We start from the raw sequence: 19,365 nt of genomic DNA, 5'->3' as shown, positions 1-19,365 counted from the left end.
CTCAGAAAAATAAAAATAAAATATCAAAATTCTTATAACAGTAAATTCTATTCAATAAAAATATAATATGAAATTTTTATTTTTAATAAAAATTTAATTGTTTAATAAATATTAATTAAGCCTTTTCTTTTATACTTGATTGAATTAAAATTCAATAATTAGGAAAAACTTCTAAAATAAATAAAAACCAATAAGTAAATAAAGAAAACATTAAAAGTAATTTTCTTTATTTGTTATTTTGTTAAATCCTTATTAGAGGAATTTAAATCATAATTAATAATTACCTTAATTATTAATTCATTAAAATAATAAAATGTCAAATCCAAGATTAATTTTATTTTATAAGTTATTAATAACTTCAACTTTATAATGAAGTTATTAGTCTAAGAACTATATGGTAATTAGCAAACCCTAAATTCCACATGGAATGATATTACAACCCTATCATTTCATGTGAAACCAAAACCCTAAATTCAAATTAGGAACCCTAGTTCCATTATTACATGTGAACCCTAATTTGCTTCTAACCTAAACCCAAGGTTAGAACAGGTGATCATGGTACTTTAATTCAAATCATAGAGCCACCATTAGCAACTAAAAGACATACCTATATCCACATAAAATGTAGAACCCTATCACTAGCAAATTAGTATTCCATGTATGCATATCACTAAACCTAGTTGATCAAGTAGGGTCAACCAGGTTTAAACCCTAGCTTCTACTGTCAAAACCATCATCTTTAATTATCCATGCCTAGCATCACACCATTGTGATGAACCCAAATAGCAACCATGCTTATTATCTTGCATTAACTAACCACACTCCACTAAACCCTACTAGTGTGAAATACTTAGGAACCATTCCATCTAAGAACCAACCATTCTTTACTTAGGGAATTAAATAGCAACCCTAAACAATCTCAACCTAATTGATATACTTCTTATTATTTAAGAAGTATGTTCTTCAAAAGTTATTCTTTTGAAGTAAACCGAGAACCATCATCAACCCTGCTTATAAGGACCTATAAACCCTAGCCAGCTATCACTAGCAAGATAAACCAATCTTGATAGCACCCATGTGGAATTAATTGCTTAAGATGCCTAGGCTTAATTCAACAATACAAGCCCTAGTAGCTGATAAATCAAACTAGGTTGTGATCCATCTAAACCTTACTCCAGAAATTAGTTGAAACCATAGTAAACCATAGAACTCCACAACCCTAATTATCATACTTGTTCTTTATTAAAGAACATGTTCTTCAAAAGTTATTCTTTTGAAGTATATGATAATTAATCATTAACCATGCCATGTAGTGCTAAAAACAACCACTATTCATTACATGTTAGGATTATACCAAATGTTATAGTTATGTGCTATTAATATTATTGTTATGATATATTGCAGTACCTGTTTATAATATCAAGTAATCACTGAATAAGAACCTTGTATGTGAATCACTCTAAAAGTGCAACACACCATGAACCAATCATTACAACTCACTGATCCTAAATCATCGGGGTTAGGTCACGCTTAGAGCGATTGCATCTCATACTTATGCATTATTGCATCCTTGCCAATCTTTTAAACATCGTCCTTACCGGACGATGATGCTATTTCAGAATTTGGAGTTATTGCGTATCGAAGACCTTGCCTGCATAATCTTGCAGTCAAGAAAGGCAAGTTCATCACTTGCTCATGTCATTTGAGTATTTCTATCAAATTACTTGCAAAGTATTATGGTTATCACTATTGCATAAAAACCAAAACCACTACTTTCATAACTATGAATATGACTATGTGGTGGGCAATGGAACCATGGATTGTGTTGATATGGTGGAGGTTCCATTGCAAGGGTTTATATCCATCTAGGATTAAACAACAAATGTCGCCAGTGATTCTTGTGCCGTAATAACCGTGTTAACCATAAGATCTGAAATGGGACGGACTAGTCAATCGTATTTCCACCTCTTGTACATCAACGGATGCGCTTACCGTAGCAGTTGTATCTTGCGGAGCAACTTGTGGGTGGGGAACCCATTCTAAGTCCCCACAGTTATGCTGTGCATACCGTAGCGGTTGCGGCTTGCGGAACAACTTGTGGGTGGGGAACCCATTCTAAGTCCCCATGGTAATGTGGTCTATGATGGGTTGCAGCTACCGGCGAAGGAGTTTGGTTCGATCCTGCATCGTTGTCGTGGTCGGGGTCCGTCCTTAAATGGTGTAAGTGGACCGACGAGGACCCAGGGTCGGGGTTTGCAACAATGGGTGGGTGTGCGAGGTAGCGGAGGAATATGATTGGCTATGACCTTACTCCTGACCTCACACCAAAGGAAGTGTGGATGAGCCTGCAACTCGGTTGGCAACAAGGATAAGATCTCTTATGGGTAAAGCAACACACCTCTGCAGAGTGTAAAGAACCGTGACCTGTCACTCCCTGTTCCGGGATATGGAACTGCGAACGCGGCCGGAAAGGAGCTCCATGAAGTTCTAGTAAACTGGTGAAGGCTGACGGACATAGTTCTTCTGAATAAAAGCAACCTCTTGAAGAAATGATTATGAAAACCTGCATTGGTACTAGACTTTCTGGTCTAATGTCGTAGCTAGTGCATTAAACACCTCTTTCCTATAATGAACTTGTTGAGTACGCTCGTACTCATCCCACTCTTAAATCCCCTGCTTAGGTATGGAGGCATCGAAGGAGGATCTACAGTGCAACTCAAAGGCCGAGGAGTCAACAACTACTTCAAGAGACAGGACCCCGTCAGTGGAGTCAGATATCACATCCAACGAGGAGAAAACATAGTTTAGCCATAGAAGGGAACTAGCTTCCTCAACCTAGCTCCTATTTAGCTAGAATCTATTCTTAGCCTCTATAGCTAGGTAAATACTCTACAAATAGAGTTCGTGATAGGATTAGACTACGAGTCGTTCTTTTGGAGTTTATTTGCAGATTTACCTCATTGTAAAGTAGGAGGCTGTGCTGATCTTATGTAATAGAGTCAGAGTTGTAATTCTATAGACATGCCTTGGACCCGCATATGTTTCTGTTGTACCACTCTGAGCGATATAATACTAGTGGAACGGTGTTTCATTGGTGTTGTATCAGACTTGCATACTACACCATGCAGTGGTATGCCGGGTCACCACACCTTTGGTCCCGGTTTGAGATACAAACCGGGACTAAAGGCATCCGAGCCCTGACACAGCCCGCCATGCCCTGCCGATGGGCCTTTAGACCCGGTTTGTATCTCAAACTAGGACCAGTGCCCCCCATTGGACCCGGTTTGGTTCAAAATGGGGACATTTTCTCCCAGAGGCTTGGGACGAAAGGCCTATTCTCCACTAGTGTCATATCTCATTGATGAATTTTTTTTGTCCACCACAACTTTACAAGAGAATAGTAAAGTGAACCCATGAACTCTGGTCCATTTTTATCATAAGAAACACCTTTATATTGCTTTTACATTGTTTTCTATTTGCTGCACTATTTTAATCCGAAAATACAAAAAATTTTAATTTTCTTATTTGCATCCAAAACACCAAAAACAATCAACCTCTTTACAGTTTTTACTTAGTTATTTTATGTATTTTAGTTCTTACTTGTTCTATTTCTACTTGTGTTATTTACTTAAGCGAAACCTTGTGCTTGACAACCACACGGTGGAGTTGGAGACACAAGGCATTTATTTTACTTGCAGAATTGCTTGAAAAAGAGAGAAGAATACAGTCTTTGATCCAGTTCCCCGAGAGTTCAACATAAACCCTCGAGTCACCCTTGTGGGGAAGATACTTCCTTGATACAACACTTTGCACTTGGAGTCCCAACGTATTAAGATCTTTTTGGCGTTGCTAGTAGCCGTCATCAGTTTTTCACGTTAGAAAAGTGATGATCTTGTTAGCTCAAGGTAGCATATTTTATATTCAAACATCATGTCAAAGTATTTATGGATATGCTCTGTTAGTTCTTAATACAAGATTGCATGGAGTTTTACCTTTCTTGCGGAGTATAAAAAGATGTGTTGCATCATCTCTATGTTAGGACAAGATGCCCATATGAATGCGTATCTTTCACATGTTATTATTTTGCATATTCATATCTCGCTGATGAATTTTTATTGTCTACTACAACTTAAAAGAGAGAATAGTCAAGTGAACCCATGAACCCCTGTCCACTTTTTATCATAAGAAACACATTTATATTGCTTTTATCTTACTTTCTATTTGCTTCAATATTTTAATCCGACTTTTTGTACTTTTCCTGCTTGCATCCAAAACCTCCAAAACAATCAACCATTTTATTGTTTTTACTTAGTTACTTTATTTTGTCTAGTTTTACTTGTTTTATCACTACTTGTGTTTTATTTACTTACGCAAAAACTTGTGCTTGCCAACCACACGGCGGAGTTAGGGACACAAGGCTTTATTATACTTTGCGGGATTGCTAGAAGAAGAGATGGAGAGATATGATGAGTGCAGAGAGTACACCATTGGGGAACTCCAAGAGAAATGTATGATGAGCACAGTAGCAAGTTTTCCCTCAGTAAGAAACCAAGATTTAATCGACCAGTAGGAGAAAGGAGTGACTTCTGAAGGTGTTGCTAGCTGACTTGTGGCAGGATGCACTACTGGCATCAGCAACAACGTGGAACATGCACACAACACAACCAAAATGCTTTGCCCCAACTTACAGCGAGGTTGTCAATTTCACCGTTTTGCTGAAAACAAAGGATTAACCGTATGGTGTGGAAAGAGATGTTTGTTTGAAGTGGAATTAGAGAGAACGGTGTTTGCAGTAATTAAATAGAACATGTGTTTGCAGTGGATGAATTTATCAGTGTAAAAGAAAGGACCGGGGTCCACAATTCACTAGAGGTGTCTCTCCATAAAGTAAATAAAATGTTGGGTGAATAAATTACAGTTGGGCAATTGACGGACTAAAGACCATACATGACAAGATGATTACTATGAGATTCATTTCAGCATTACAACATAATACATAGATCGTAATCCAACTATGTCTATGACTAAAAATCCACCTTCCGGTTATCATCCGAACCCCTTTCAGTATTAAGTTGCAAGCAACAGATTATCACATTAAGCAAGGTGTGTAAAGTACACAGCATAATTATCCTTAGAGAAAGCATTGTTGTTTTCTCCCTAGTAGCAACAACACATCTACAATCTTAGAAGTTATTGTCACTCTTCCAGATTACTAGAGGCATGAACCCATTATCGAGCATAAATACTCCCTCTTGGAGATACAAGCATTTACTTGGCCAAAACATCTACTAGCAATGGAGAGCATGCAAGATCACAAATAACATATGACAAGTATATAATCGATCTCAACATAGTATTCAATATTCACCGGATCCCAGCAAACACAACATGTACCATTACATAAAGATGATCTTGATCATGATAGGCAGCTCACAAGATCTAAACATGAAGCATAAGTTGGAGAAGACAACCATCTAGCTACTGCTATGGACTCGTAGTCTAGAGATGAACTAATCACTCATCACTTCAGAGGCGGGCATGGCAATGTAGAGGCATCCGGTGATGATCTCCCTCTCCGGCAGGGTGCCGGGACCAGCTTCGCCCCCCCCCCCCCCCCCAAAGAGCTAGCGTTGGCGATGGCGGCCGTGATGTAACTTTTCGTGGATGGAGGCTCGGGTCTTTAGGTTTTCCCGAACAGGTGAATAAATAGGCGGAAGGGCGAGGCCGGTGGGTTCCGAGGGGCCCACACCACTCCTTGGCGTGGCTAGGGTCTGGGCGCCGCCATGGGCTGGTGTGGCCGCCTTGTGGCGCTTTTTGTCTCCCCTCCGGACTCTGGCTTCGTTACAGTAAAATTGGAACTTCGGCTTTTCTTTCGTCTAATCCCGAGAATGTTTCCTCTACAACTTTCTTGAAATACAAAATAGCAGAAAATAGGGAACTGGCACTGTGGCATCTTGTCAATAGGTTAGCTCCAAAAAATGTATAAAAGTGCAACGAAGTTTAAACAAAATATATAGAAATTGGTGTAAAATAAGCATGTAGCATCAAAAAATTTAGATACGTTTGCAACGTATCAGCATCCCCAAGCTTAACTCATGCTCGTCCGCGAGTATGTAAGTGATAACAAAAATAATTTTTGTGGCATGAAGCCAACACAATCTTGATCAAGTTTATTGTAAAAGCATTGTGAGCTGAGATCAAAGTACTCTAAACATAGGCATGATAGATATAATTCTAACAATAGAACTTAGCAACTATGTTACAACATGAGAAGTAACTCAAACAAAGGATCATGAATAATAGTGCACTAAAAGCAATTATTTGTTTGTGAGCATAGATAAAACATAGCAAAGTAGTACTCAGCTTGTCCTTTATGAAGTAGCAAAACATAAATGCTAGGACACCTTTAAATTTTAAAGGGTGACTAGATACAAGTAATTTAACAACAAGCAATAGCATAATCATGAATAAATCAATAATAAATTTTTGGGACTATGCACATTATACTCAGAATGACAACTATGCTCTCTTAATTGGTGCATGAAGTAAGAAGATGAAGACTCAACATAAAAGTAAAAGAAAGACCATGCACAGAGGGAAGCAAGATTACTCATGTGCTAGAGCTTTTTATTTTAAATGCAATAGAGTGTTGAAAATATATTGTGAGAGGTATGCATGTCTAGGTCAACGAATGGCATCAAATTTTATATCATCCTTTCATGTTTAATGGCTTCAAGAGCGGCTCCCATAGAGATAACAATAAAGTTCCTCTTCTCCTTTGTTTGAACAAGCTAGGTTCATGATTTCTCAAGTACATAGTGTTAGGAGATTTAGATTATTGGTTCAATTTATATTTAGTGGGTGGGCACCTGCGCCTGCTCTTTTGCAAAATTAAGGACCATCACATGATGCATGCTAGTCAAAGTTTGAAGCCATAATAAACATGAAAGATATGATAAATCATTCAACACTTTCTCATGAGCTAAAACAAAACACAAAACATGTAATATTTTTTTAAGGTTTAAAGGTAGCACACAAGCAATTCACTTTGGAGTGGCAGTGAAATACCACATATAGGTATGTATGGTAGACACAATTGGTAAACTTTCATTTTTAGAAGTTGGATGCACGAGTAGAGCTCATACCCAGTACGAGTTAAGGCTAGCAAAAGACTGGGAGCGACCAACTAAGAGAGCAATAATGGCCATAATCATGCATAGCGATACAACATTATTAATCAAAGCATAAAGTGATATTACAAATCAAAAACTAAATTACCATACAGCCTTTAGGTGACTGGTTTGTAGTCATAATATGATGTAAACATGTGCCAAGTCAACCCAATAAAGCATCAAAGGAGCCACAATATTATGCTTTTTATGATGGAAACAAAACATGATTCTTTCAATGGCACATTAAGTACTCTCAAATATTTGAGGCAAGTCATGCTACAACAGTAACTACTAAGCATATGATAAAAATAACATCCAACATTACATGCCAAAGTCTATGCCACAGTCTAGACAAGCTTCCATTTGAATCACTATAAGCATGAAATATTTTACTTTTCTCCAACACCAATCAATTTATTTGAAACAACTCTCATAGATAAAAATCAATAAATACCAGAGAGCAAATCATACCTAACTAAATAAAACTAACAAGCTCTGAACAATATATGAGTGGAAAACCAAGAGCTAAACGCAGTACTAGCAAAAGAGAACACTCGCAGAACAATATGAGTGAAAACTAGAGTGTTCTATGCAATTAAAACGGAGTGTGTCATTCTCCAAAACAAATATGCTGGGATCCAACCATATGCTACAGAAAACAAAACAAAAGAAAACAAAAAAAAATACGCTCCAAGAACAACACATAGCATATGAAGCAATAAAAATATAGCGTCTAGAAAGATGACCTGATGCTTTGTTGATTAAGAGGGGATGCCTTGGACATCCCCAAGCTTTGACGCTTGTACCTCCTGGATATTTCTTGGGGTGACTTGGGAATCACCAATCTTGAGCTTTTGTCCATACTTCATCTCATTACAACATTCTTCTCTCCCTACACTTGAAAACTTCCTTCATACAAAACTTCACACAATTCTTATTAGCAGCATTAGTGTAATTAAAATAACAAATTCACTTGGTCCAGTTCCAACATATGTAAAACATCCATTAAAACATTAGCTACTGTAGAAACTTATTTAAAAATCTCTTTCTCTCAAAATAACTCAAAAAGAAAGAGATTAAGAGGCAAATGCAAATAGTGGCAGAAATCTTTGAAAACAGAACAGCAGGTAAAGATCAAATTTTTTGAAAAATATTCTGTTGCTCAAATTGAAAAGTGTAAAACTAAAGAAAGTTAGATAATAACCTGGGGCATATGCTCAAAAATTGGCAGCTCAAAATTACGTTTTGGCTGGGAATAACAATTTTTTTGGTGACAACACAGAATCTGTTTCAGGGTAGCAACTTCCCCAAATCTTACTTTCTTCCTATTAGAGGCTATTCTTGGCACAAACACGAAGTAAAAATGATAAGGAGAGGTTATTACAGAGGTAATAATTTCCAAGACTCAACAAAATAAAAAAAATACAGAAATAAAACATGGGTTATCTCCCAAGAGTGCTTTTCTTTAACACCTTTCAGCTAGGCGCAGAAAAAGAGCTCGCATCAAGTATTTTCAAGTGAAGAAGCATCAAGATCAATGCCAAAAGTCTTTTCAACAAGGAATTATATTTTATCCATATAAGTTTTAGAAGACCCTCTCTCAACACTTTTGGGTTCACTACTTCCATCAAATGGGTTTTCAGGAACAATCCAATCAAAATTCTTTTCCAAAGCTTCATGCATTCCTACGAGTTTGAAAGCTATTGGTATTTTGATTTCCTCCCTATTTTCAGGTTTGGTATTGTCTATCTTTTCAAGTGTACCAATAACATCTACACATGATCCTAGCATCTTAAACCGATCAAAGACTTTCCTAGCTTCTATAACAATATCTCTAAATTCTTTAAGCTAAGTTTCCAGAATAAAATCTTTATTTTCATCATCTTCAACTTCATGAAGTTTAAGAAACATTTGCTGCATTATGGGGTTAAGGCTAACAAACCTAGCCTCTAACATTTGAACTAAATAAGTTGCAGCAGTTTCATAATTAGGAGCAAGTTCTACTAAGGATCTATCCTTAATATCTTTATGCTTACTAACATGATTAAAGAATTCTTAAATGTTATCTCTTCCAATTATAGAACCACTACCTATTGATAGGTCCTTCAAAACGTACTTAGGGATCAACATAATGAGCTAAAAATAAAGCAACAAAATAACAACTATAAAAGAAACCAATTTTTTGTGTTTTTGATATAATGAACCAAACAAGACAAATAAATAAGAAAAACAATAACAAAGTAAAAAAGATTGGAGATGAGAGACTCCCCTTGCAGAAATCCTCTTTCTCCTCAGCAACGGCATCAGAAAAGTAGCTTGATGAGTGCAGAGAGCACACTGTTGGGTACCCCAAGAGGAAGGTATGATTAGCATAGTAGCAAGTTTTCCCTCAATAAGAAACCAAGGTTTAATCGACCAGTAGGAGAAAGGAGTGACTTCTGAAGGTGTTGCGAGCTGACTTGTGGCAGGACACACTACCAACATCAACAACAACGTGGAACCTGCACACAACACAACCAAAATACTTTGGCCCAACTTACAGTGAAGTTGTCAATCTCACTGGTTTTGCTGAAAACAAAGGATTAACCGTATAGGGTGGAAAGAGATGTTTGGTTGCAGTGGAATTAGAGAGAACATTGTTTGCAGTAAGTAAATAGAATAGGTGTTTGCAGTTGATGAATTTGTTAGTGTAAAAGAAAGGACCGGGGTCCATAGTTCACTAGAGGTGTCTCTCAATAAAGATAAATAACATGCTCGGTGAACAAATTATAACTGGGCAATTGACAGAATAAATACCATACATGACAAGATGATTACTATGAGATTCATTTGGGTATTACAACATAATACATAGAGCGTAATTCAACTGCGTCTATGACTAACAATCCACCTTTCGGTTATCATCCGAACCCCTTTCAGTATTAAGTTGAAAGCAACAGATTATCTCATTAAGCAAGGTGTGTAAAGTAAACAATAGAATTATCCTTAGAAAAAGCATTGTAGTTTTCTCCCTAGTAGCAACAACACATCTACAATCTTAGAAGTTAAAGTCACTCTTCCAGATTAGTAGAGGCATGAACCCACTATCGAGCATAAATACTCCCTCTTGGAGTTACAAGCATTTACTTGGCCAAAGCATCTACTAGCAACAGAGAGCATGCAAGATCACAAATAACGACAAGTATATAATCGATCTCAACATAGTATTCAATATTCATCGGATCCCAGCAAACACAACATGTAGCATTACATAAAGATGATCTTGATCATGATAGGCAGCTCACAAGATGATCTAAACATGAAGCATAAATTGGAGAAGACAACCATATAGCTACTGCTATGGACCCGTAGTCCAGATATGAACTACTCACTCATCACTTCGGAGGCGGGCATGGCGATGTAGAGGCCTCCGGTGATGACTCCCTCTCTGGCACGGTGCTAGGAAGAGCTTCAGAACCCCCCCCCCCCCCAGCTAGGGTTAGTGATGGCGGCCGTGACAGAACTTTTCGTGGATGGAGGGTCGGGTCTTTAGGTTTTTCCCAAATAGGTGAATAAATAGGCGGAAGTGAGAGGTCGGTGGGTGCCGGAGGGGCCCACACCACCCCTTGGCGCGGCCAGGGCCTGTGCCGCGCCATGGGCTGGTGTGGCCGCCTCGAGGCACTTCTTCGTCTTCCCTCCGGACTCCGTCTTTGTTACAGTAAAATAGGAACTTCAGCTTTTGCTTCGTCCAATTTTGAGAAGGTTTCCAATACAAATTTTCTGAAATACAAAACAGCTATAAACAGGGAACTGGCACTGTGGCATCTTGTCAATAGGTTAGTTCTGTAAAATGTATAAAAGTGCAACGAAGTGTAAACAAAACATATAGAAACTAGTGTAAAACAAGCATGGAGTATTAGAAATTATAGATACGTTTGCAACGTATCAAGATACCTCTTTGCGCAGTTCCCCGAGAGTTCGATATATATGACCCTCGATTCACCCTTGTGAGGAAAATTGCTTCCTGGACTACACACTCTCACTTGGAGTCCCAACGTTTCAAGAGACATTTGATGGTGTTGTAAAGCTCCATCAGGTGGTAACCCATACGGGCACCGATACGGGAAAGAAGTGCTCGTATCACTGGTCGTTAAACTCTCTGGAGAGTCGGGTGAAAATGCCTCCAACTGCAAAGTTGTCCAAATTACTCCAAATTACTCAAATGTGGCTTAATTTCCCCCAAAATACGTCAAACACCTTAAAGGGTCAATAAAGTACAAGGTTTCTTTGTTTCGCACTATTAATGTTAGTCAAAGATCAAAAACGGCGAAAACAAGTGGAAACCCGAGCGAAAACCATAGCTAGAAATCATGGAATTTGGAGCTATCAGTTGGCTTAATGATTTGATGGTGTGCTATATCGAGCGAGGGATATTCAAAAGCCTTGATCTTGGTGAAACTTAAATACAAAAGGAAGGTAGAGCTTTTCCATTGCCTTGAACTTCTAGACGACATTAAAGCTTTATTATTGTTATGTTTGTAAGTTCTACTTATACTTGAATATGTTCCTATTAGCATTGTACCGAGTGATTATGCTTAACATCATATAAAATATTTGTGTCAAGGTTCACCCAACCTCAAAGTTTTTTGGTACTTCGCCATTGTGTTGACTACTCCATGAGAGGATACTTGGCTTATGATTGTTAAAAAGCAATACTCTACAAATAGGTTCTAAGGTTTGAAGATTGGTCCCCTCCTGTTCTTTAACTCGGTTTCCACTATAACTAAACTCAGCCGTTGACTAATGTGCACATGTTGTCTGACTCCCGCTCCTCGTAGTGGTCCTGCTTGTTGTCCTATTGGGGTTTGGATAGATGTTGTGCCTCTTCTAGGGTCTAGAAAGGGATAAGAGGGTAAATTTGAGTACAAGTGTACGCAGAAAGCTCCACTATGTGGGTGTCCGATGTATAGCCGTGGATTAGGAGATCCCATGCATATGAACATTTTCGAAAACAAGTTTTTATAAAAAGTTAAGTATTAATTTAAAGAATATATGTTCGTCATCTTTCATGGGTTGTGAGAACTTCATGGAGTTCCTTTCTCGCCGCGATCGTAGTTATTTTCCATAACATGGAGTATTATGACATATTTATACATTCTCGAGAGGTGCGCTACTTTACCCATAAACGTATTTATCCATGTTACACATCCGAGATTTCATGTTTGTGTCCCCCGTTCAGATTTCTAGCTCCGAGCCTCCGAGTCCCGGTCTAAAACTAGTCAATCATTGTCCTTTGTCACGATCTCACATTCCACCGGGTGTAACGAGTTTAGGGCATGAGTCCTACACTCAGTTACCCTCCCTTCTACAATATTATAACTACTATATTAAAGGGCAACAACTTCAATTTTTCCTAGAATTTTGAGGCTTATCTGTTTTCTTTGCTTAGTAAACCGTTTGGGTGTTTGATGGTGTGGCCATAGCTGGTACATAATTGGAAACGTTGGTGGATGATGTGGGTGACTCAGAATATCACACGTGCCTCCCACCGCTTAGCCTAATCCCCTCTGCCTTATCCCTTCCATGCTCCATCCTAGCACTCAATTCCATCTCTCTCTAAATCAATCGCCATTCTCTCAAAAAAAAAATCAATCCCCATGGGAGATGAGAGAGCAGCTGAAAGGAGGCGTGTTGTGCGAGGCTCCGCGAGGCCGCCGCCGCCGAGCGCGTCGCGGGAGGCTCCGCCAAGACGCCTTTGACGGCCGCCGCCGTTCTGCCGTGCCCCCATCCTTCTGCCTTGGCTCTCGCCTCCATCAAATCGCCACCGTCCTTATTTCTCAGCCTCTCCCTGCCGAGCTGGCCATCACCAAGAGCCACCTCGCAGCGACGGCCATAGAGATAATTCGTTCCAAACCAGACATGGAAACCAAGCACGGCACCGTATCGCGGGGTAGGAGGAGGAGGCCAATAACCGGTGTGGTTGAGGAGTTCCGGCGGATATCCGGGACGAGGTCCGACTGCTCCTGTTGGAGCTGGCTGCGGCGCGCGTCGCGAAGGACGCGCTAGAGCAGCAGGTGCTCCTCTGGCGCCAGCCGGTGCGCGCGGTGCGCGTGGGAGTGGGCGCTGTCAAAACCAACACCTGCGCGCTGTGGTGGTTCACGGCCGTGGAGCAGATCGCCGTTTGCGCCAGGAGAGGATGCGACGGCGACGACAGAGGGCAGCGGCAGAGAGTTTTCCTCACGCTGTTGGTTGATTCTTTGCTTTTTTTTGTTTTGCTCATCGTCGTACTCACCTTACAGTTTATTTTCTTTTCTCTGTAGGTCACGTCTTGCGGTCATCGGTCGTTGAGTTTTGCCCCCGCCGTCATCTAAGTTTGTTACTAAAAAATCTTCTCTACTCTAATTGAGTTCTATAAGCCTAGCTGGGATCAAACGTCCTCTACGTTTTGGTACAGTGATATGACTGAAAGTAACCAAACCTGAAAAGTTTAGGCACGATTAGAAGTACATGTAGATTACTTTGTGTTCCCTACAATTTTGTAGCTCCATATGTGCTAATTGTTCACTAGAAGAACGAATGATATGCTTTTGCTGCTTGGAGTTGGTAATTAAGAAATTAACGATTAATAAATTAGGAAATGGGCTCATGCTTGCAATGTTCAGATAAATCACCATCCATAATGGCGAAAAGTAGAAGATGATCCAATCTGGGATCTCTTAATGTTCGAGTAGAATCTAGGAGGCTTTGCAGATTTATACAGCGGAGATGTCCAGAAAGGCTCAACAATTACTCACCTGGGAGTGCTAATCAGTCAACGGTTTTTGCTACAAACTAGCAGGGGTAATGGTTATATATTTTTGGCTCTATTATCTTTTGTATCTGTGCTCGAGAGTAAAAAATCCATAGAAGAACAAATGATATGCTTTTGCTGCTTGGAGTTGGTAATTAAGAAATTAATGGTTACTTAATTAGGAAATGATCTCATGCTTGCAATGTTCAGATGAATAACCATTCATAATGGCGCAAATCTACCATAAAATGTACAATCGTCTGGAGCAAGGTCATTGTGCTGGTTGGTTCATCTTTGTCTGGATAGAGATACAGAAATAAGTGGTTTTAGTTTTCTGAAGTGTTATTAGAGGATCGTAGTACGTAATGCTGTGGAGTTTTTTTGTTTTGTTTTGGACATTCTCTTTTCAATTTATACCTGTTTAATGCTGGACTGGGGCTACTTCTTGCCGGTAGATTAGGTTAGCCGTGTTTGGTGCAGAAGCCATGTCAAGATATGATCTAAACATTATTTCTAGGGATGGATGCAGGTAATTATTCTTTAAACTAATCCTATTTATATTATCAGTCAAAATCTCCTATCTTTATTTTGTCAAAGGAAGCTGGATAGGAAGCTTCATCCATTATTTATAGTACGGAGATTTGTTTTATGCATTAATTTAAGCTTATTACATGGTGGGCAGATATTAACTACTCCATAGTTTATTAGCATGCATGGTCCGGTTGGATTGATACTATATGCATCATGTACCTATTTCAGGTTATAGGAAACTGACCATCACTCTTACAAGAATGCAGTGGTACTATTTGATACATGCAAGAGAAGTGTTTCTGAATATTCAACCAGGAAAAAATTGTTAGTCCTGAAGCAGTTTGTATGAATCTATGGTGGACTGAAGATGGTTCGTGCAAAAAGGAAAACAAAAATGAGGTATCTATTTCTGCTAAACGCCTAAACCATAGGTAATGTTTTTGTTCAAGACTTCTATGAGCAATTGTCAGCAGCATACAAGACCATGTGCAAGACTTGACTATGAATATGTGGTAGAACCACTCTCCCAGTTTCACACGGTACCAGTAATCATCCATGTATCTACCTATGAAAAGGTTGTTCTTTCTTTTCCTCGCCATCGAGAGGCATTGCAGGTGAAGAATCTTGGAGGAACAAATTTATGTATCAAGGGGTCTCCCTATCGGGTTTTTTATGTTGATGTACCAGTTCATCTAAGGACCGTCACTAGCGACCAATCAGCGAGTGATCATTACCCTGAAGAACCTGCCTCTAGATATGTGAACAACTAAATGCTGTCGACTTACTGTGCCTTATAATATGTTGATCAAGAGACAAGGTGTATGGTTGATCCATCTGGGTACACATGATTTATCCGTTCTTGGAAACTAATAAGAATGTTACATGCTATTGCAATTAAGGTTACTGATACCAAAGTGGGTGGGGCTTCTGGTTTGCCGGCAAAAGTACCATCTCTTTTTTTATTAAATATACTTTCATCTTAGAGAAGGCACAATATCTTCATGGAGTAAGAAAGAGGTATAGGTATGCCAGTGCGCCTTCCATGTCTTCGGCAGGTGTGGTTCACCCATTTGAGTGCTGTATTCCACCAACATTGCTTGACAATGATGCTATTTGAAAATATTTCTTGGGGGCAGTTCTACAACCTGATCAGACCCATACATTGCTCATACGCACATGTCTGAGTTCGAATTAAACTGCTAAATGACAGATCATTCTTGCTCTATATTGACAAGGACTATCCTTTTATGTCATTGCATAAGATGTTGTCTATTTCAATGGAAAATTGGATCAGTAAGGGAGAGATGGAGCTTATTCAATGGACACCTAAATATGGATTAGTGGGGTATGTGGTTATTTAACTGGTTCCGCTTCAGATAACAGGCTTGCCCTGTAACCTAAGTTCAGTGCTGGTAATTGAGTATATACTTGGTCCTTTCGGATTAGTAGAATCACATGACTCGATCACCAATGACGGTACATATGATTGTGGTAGATCAATCACTAAATACAATTGCACCATGTGGTGTGCTGACGGAGATGTCATACCAGCTACATTGCAAGCCAACATGTTGTTGTAATGCTGTTGTGTCTGACGGATTTGATGCAAATTTCTATGGATAACAATTACAAATGCTGAATCCTTTGTATCAACATGAGCTAATACAACTTCAGTTGCTGAGCACTTTATTTACTTATTGCAAAGCTAGGCTCTACTCAATTATGTACCAACTACAAGCTTCCTGATGTATCATCATGTTGTATCTTCCATTTGATCGAACTCTGTTACGTTTCTGTGAGTATTATAAATTGCTGAGTACATGTTCAATTAAAATGGGTTGCTTTTTTACTATTTCTGTAAATAATGCTCATTCTGATTTTAATCTTACTCCTGAAAAACAATTTGTGTGCTCTCTATGTTTTGTTCCTTTGCACACCAAATTTTCTATCTTTATTTATGCAAGGTTGTCCACTTGAACCGCTACATAGATTGAAGGGCAGCCAGCGCTATACATATCCCAAAACTACACTTCTCTAGCTCAGCTATTGTATATCTAAACATCGACAAATTATACTATCGTTATATCTGGTTGGAATTAAGACTACACTCCACTTACAAATTCCTCCATAAATCCATAGTATATACTTATTTTAAAAGCTATAAGTAAATACTATTTGCAGAAAAAATTACCACAAAAACGAGGACTGCTCGCAAGATAATTTCAGTTTGAAGATGTGCTTACTGTAACACATAGCTGTTCTAGATCTATGCTATGGCTAGGGAAAACCAGCATTAGATTTATTCCCACGCTATCTTGCTAATAAATATAAGAGGCTTCCCAATTCGTCCTCATCTAATTGCAAAGTATTCTTACCTTGGATGTGCAGGAATGAGTGGCAGACGACAGTATCTTTGCAATCGGTGCCAGCTTTCCTTCACTTGCTGCTCCGGTCATCAATTTCTCCTCGCTGGATCTGTCTACCGGCACTCCATCTTCCGCCTCAGTGCCGCCGTACCTGCAGTGACATTAGAGCACCAGTGCTCGACTGATAAGACAGAGAAGCAGTTATTAGAGAACCAGCACACACCACAGCGTTACCAATAACGACAGAAAAAGAAGCTCCGCGTGTAACCCACCGCCTGCAGAAAGCTTTCCACCTGGCAACGAGGCGGACCTAGGACCCCCAAAAAAAAGTCTGGGTGTCCCATCTCCATTAATCTTTATTATTTCAAACAAGTATTTTTTTATTTTTTTCTTGAAAATCCACCAACGTATTACTAATCATCAACGGGCAGTAGAAAGAGACACATAAGTAATAAGAATGATAAATAGATTATTGGACCACTATCAACTACTACATACTAGGGCGAGCCAAAAGGGTACCTTCGTCCTCGCCCCTTCATCACCGGAGCGAGATAAAATTATTGTAGTAGAACTTATTTTAGTAGACAGATGGTAAGATCCCAAACGAGATCCGTCGGATACACGACTCCACACTTCCTCTGTCCGCTCAACGAAATTGCCACGATGGATCTAATCCAGCGTTGGATGTGCGCTTAGCAAATAACCATGCAAAACGCACTTTAGCGGACGAAAAGTTCCACGCATTTACAACTCATGATTATCCAATCGTTCGCAAGAAAAAAGAAAAAAATCTCAAAAAATCGCAGGGCCATACCTAGATATCTTCGTGTCGCCCCAATTCCCTCCCCGCACTAACATGCCACCTTGCCACACATCCTCGACATGTTCTCCTCGGTCAATGTCCCTCCTGTTTCTGGGCGATGTCGACGCCCCGTTGCCAAGCACCAAAATACGTCAATGATCAAATGACAGCTCGATCAAAGCCTGTACTCCTACTGCTCGAGTGATGGTTGGATGGCGGCAGAACCAAGAGCCAATGATCGGACGAATCGACGATCTCCCAACCACCTCGATTTGGTCTCTGGCTCTCTACTCTACTCCTCACGCGGACACGGATTTTTTTTCCATCTAAAGATGTCAGTACTATAAGCTAATCATGTCTATTATTCTTTGTTTTAACCGTACACGACCAGATATGGTAACACGGGTATTCGCATGGAAGTTAATTGATGAATATATATACAAGGGATCAAAGATGATGGTAACATTTCGACCTATGGACTCACTGACATTCAAGTTCTTAATTTGAAATCTCCATTTATTTTTTTTCTTCTAATTTCTTGCTAGCTTAACAGCCTGGTTTTACCGGTGTACATATACATTTGATGTATCTGCTTCATCTTACTTTTTTACCTGTCAATTATGTAGATAAGTTTGTTGTTCATTCTTCGTAATTAAGATGTACATATTTGTAGTTTATTCTGATGGCATTCCACTTATCATGCTTAGGCCCGTGGCCGATTACCTTTTCTTGATTCTTTCACGGTGAAGATTTATATATAAACTGAACGCCAAAAGAAAGGACAATGCTCGACTGCTCAAATTTGACGGAACTCTCTATATATATGTTGACGCGATTTTCTATTTTCTACAACACTTGCATTTTAATTGGTTGAAGGGACAATGCTTCTCCTGATTATTGCAGCCACTTTTCTGTATGGAAATGGCTTAGCCATTTGCTTGATCTGTGTGTACATGCAAACAAGGTTTGGTTAGTGTTGTTGCTTATGACGTCTTAACTTTGTAATAGGTTAGTCATTTTTTCATGATATGCTTACAAATATACTACATGCACATACTACTTCTATCCAACTAAGTTATTGTTGACAAGCAGCTGATAAGCAGTTATGCCCATATGTTTTAATGATGACAGTTGGCAGTAGCCAGATCAACGATTATGTTGCCTTAAACCCCTCCAGTGTACGATACTCTTACCCGCTTGAGGTAAACACCTGACGAAGTTTTACCGGAACCTCTAAATCTGGTACGGAAGCAGGAACATCACTAAAAACCCACCATACTTACGGTATGTATCAAACTTGAGCCCAATAACTAGAAGTTTCTTGACCACTTCATCCAATATAACCTTGCAAGAAACTTCAAAAGTGCGCACATTTTCTGTAAAAAACAGGAGCCCCACATTTAGAGAAGATACTAGCAGCAACAAAAGGCAGATCACCATAGTGAAGAGAATTTTACGAGGAAGTCGAGGAGTCGGCATGATATCCAAGCAAACGCCATCTCCCTATACATCTCAAAAAGAAAACTCTACTGAACAGACATAGATGCAACTGTCTTATTCATGTGGGCACCTGCTGAAAAGAACACACCTGCACGTCACCTTTCAGAGAACACATATAACATACACATGTAGGACCATGCATAGCACATCCATCCATGCCTCGCCGGAAGAAAAAAAAACCACCCTAACATATAATCACCATCTCACTTTGCTTATTCATTTTGT

At 39.2% G+C, this 19,365-nt stretch overlaps 1 long non-coding RNA gene across 1 annotated transcript; it reads left to right on the top strand.

Annotated features, from left to right (window-relative positions):
• Nucleotides 1–12,674: 12,674 nt before the first annotated feature.
• Nucleotides 12,675–16,161, top strand: LOC127322954 (uncharacterized). Its single transcript, XR_007865228.1, has 2 exons — nucleotides 12,675–13,395; nucleotides 13,472–16,161. It is a non-coding gene; the product is annotated as an uncharacterized lncRNA (long non-coding RNA).
• Nucleotides 16,162–19,365: the final 3,204 nt, after the last annotated feature.

This window comes from Lolium perenne, chromosome 1, assembly GCF_019359855.2.
Source record: "Lolium perenne isolate Kyuss_39 chromosome 1, Kyuss_2.0, whole genome shotgun sequence".
Lineage (NCBI taxonomy): Eukaryota > Viridiplantae > Streptophyta > Magnoliopsida > Poales > Poaceae > Lolium > Lolium perenne.
Note: the sequence above shows the minus strand (reverse complement) of the source record. Positions and strands in the feature narration are given on the sequence as shown.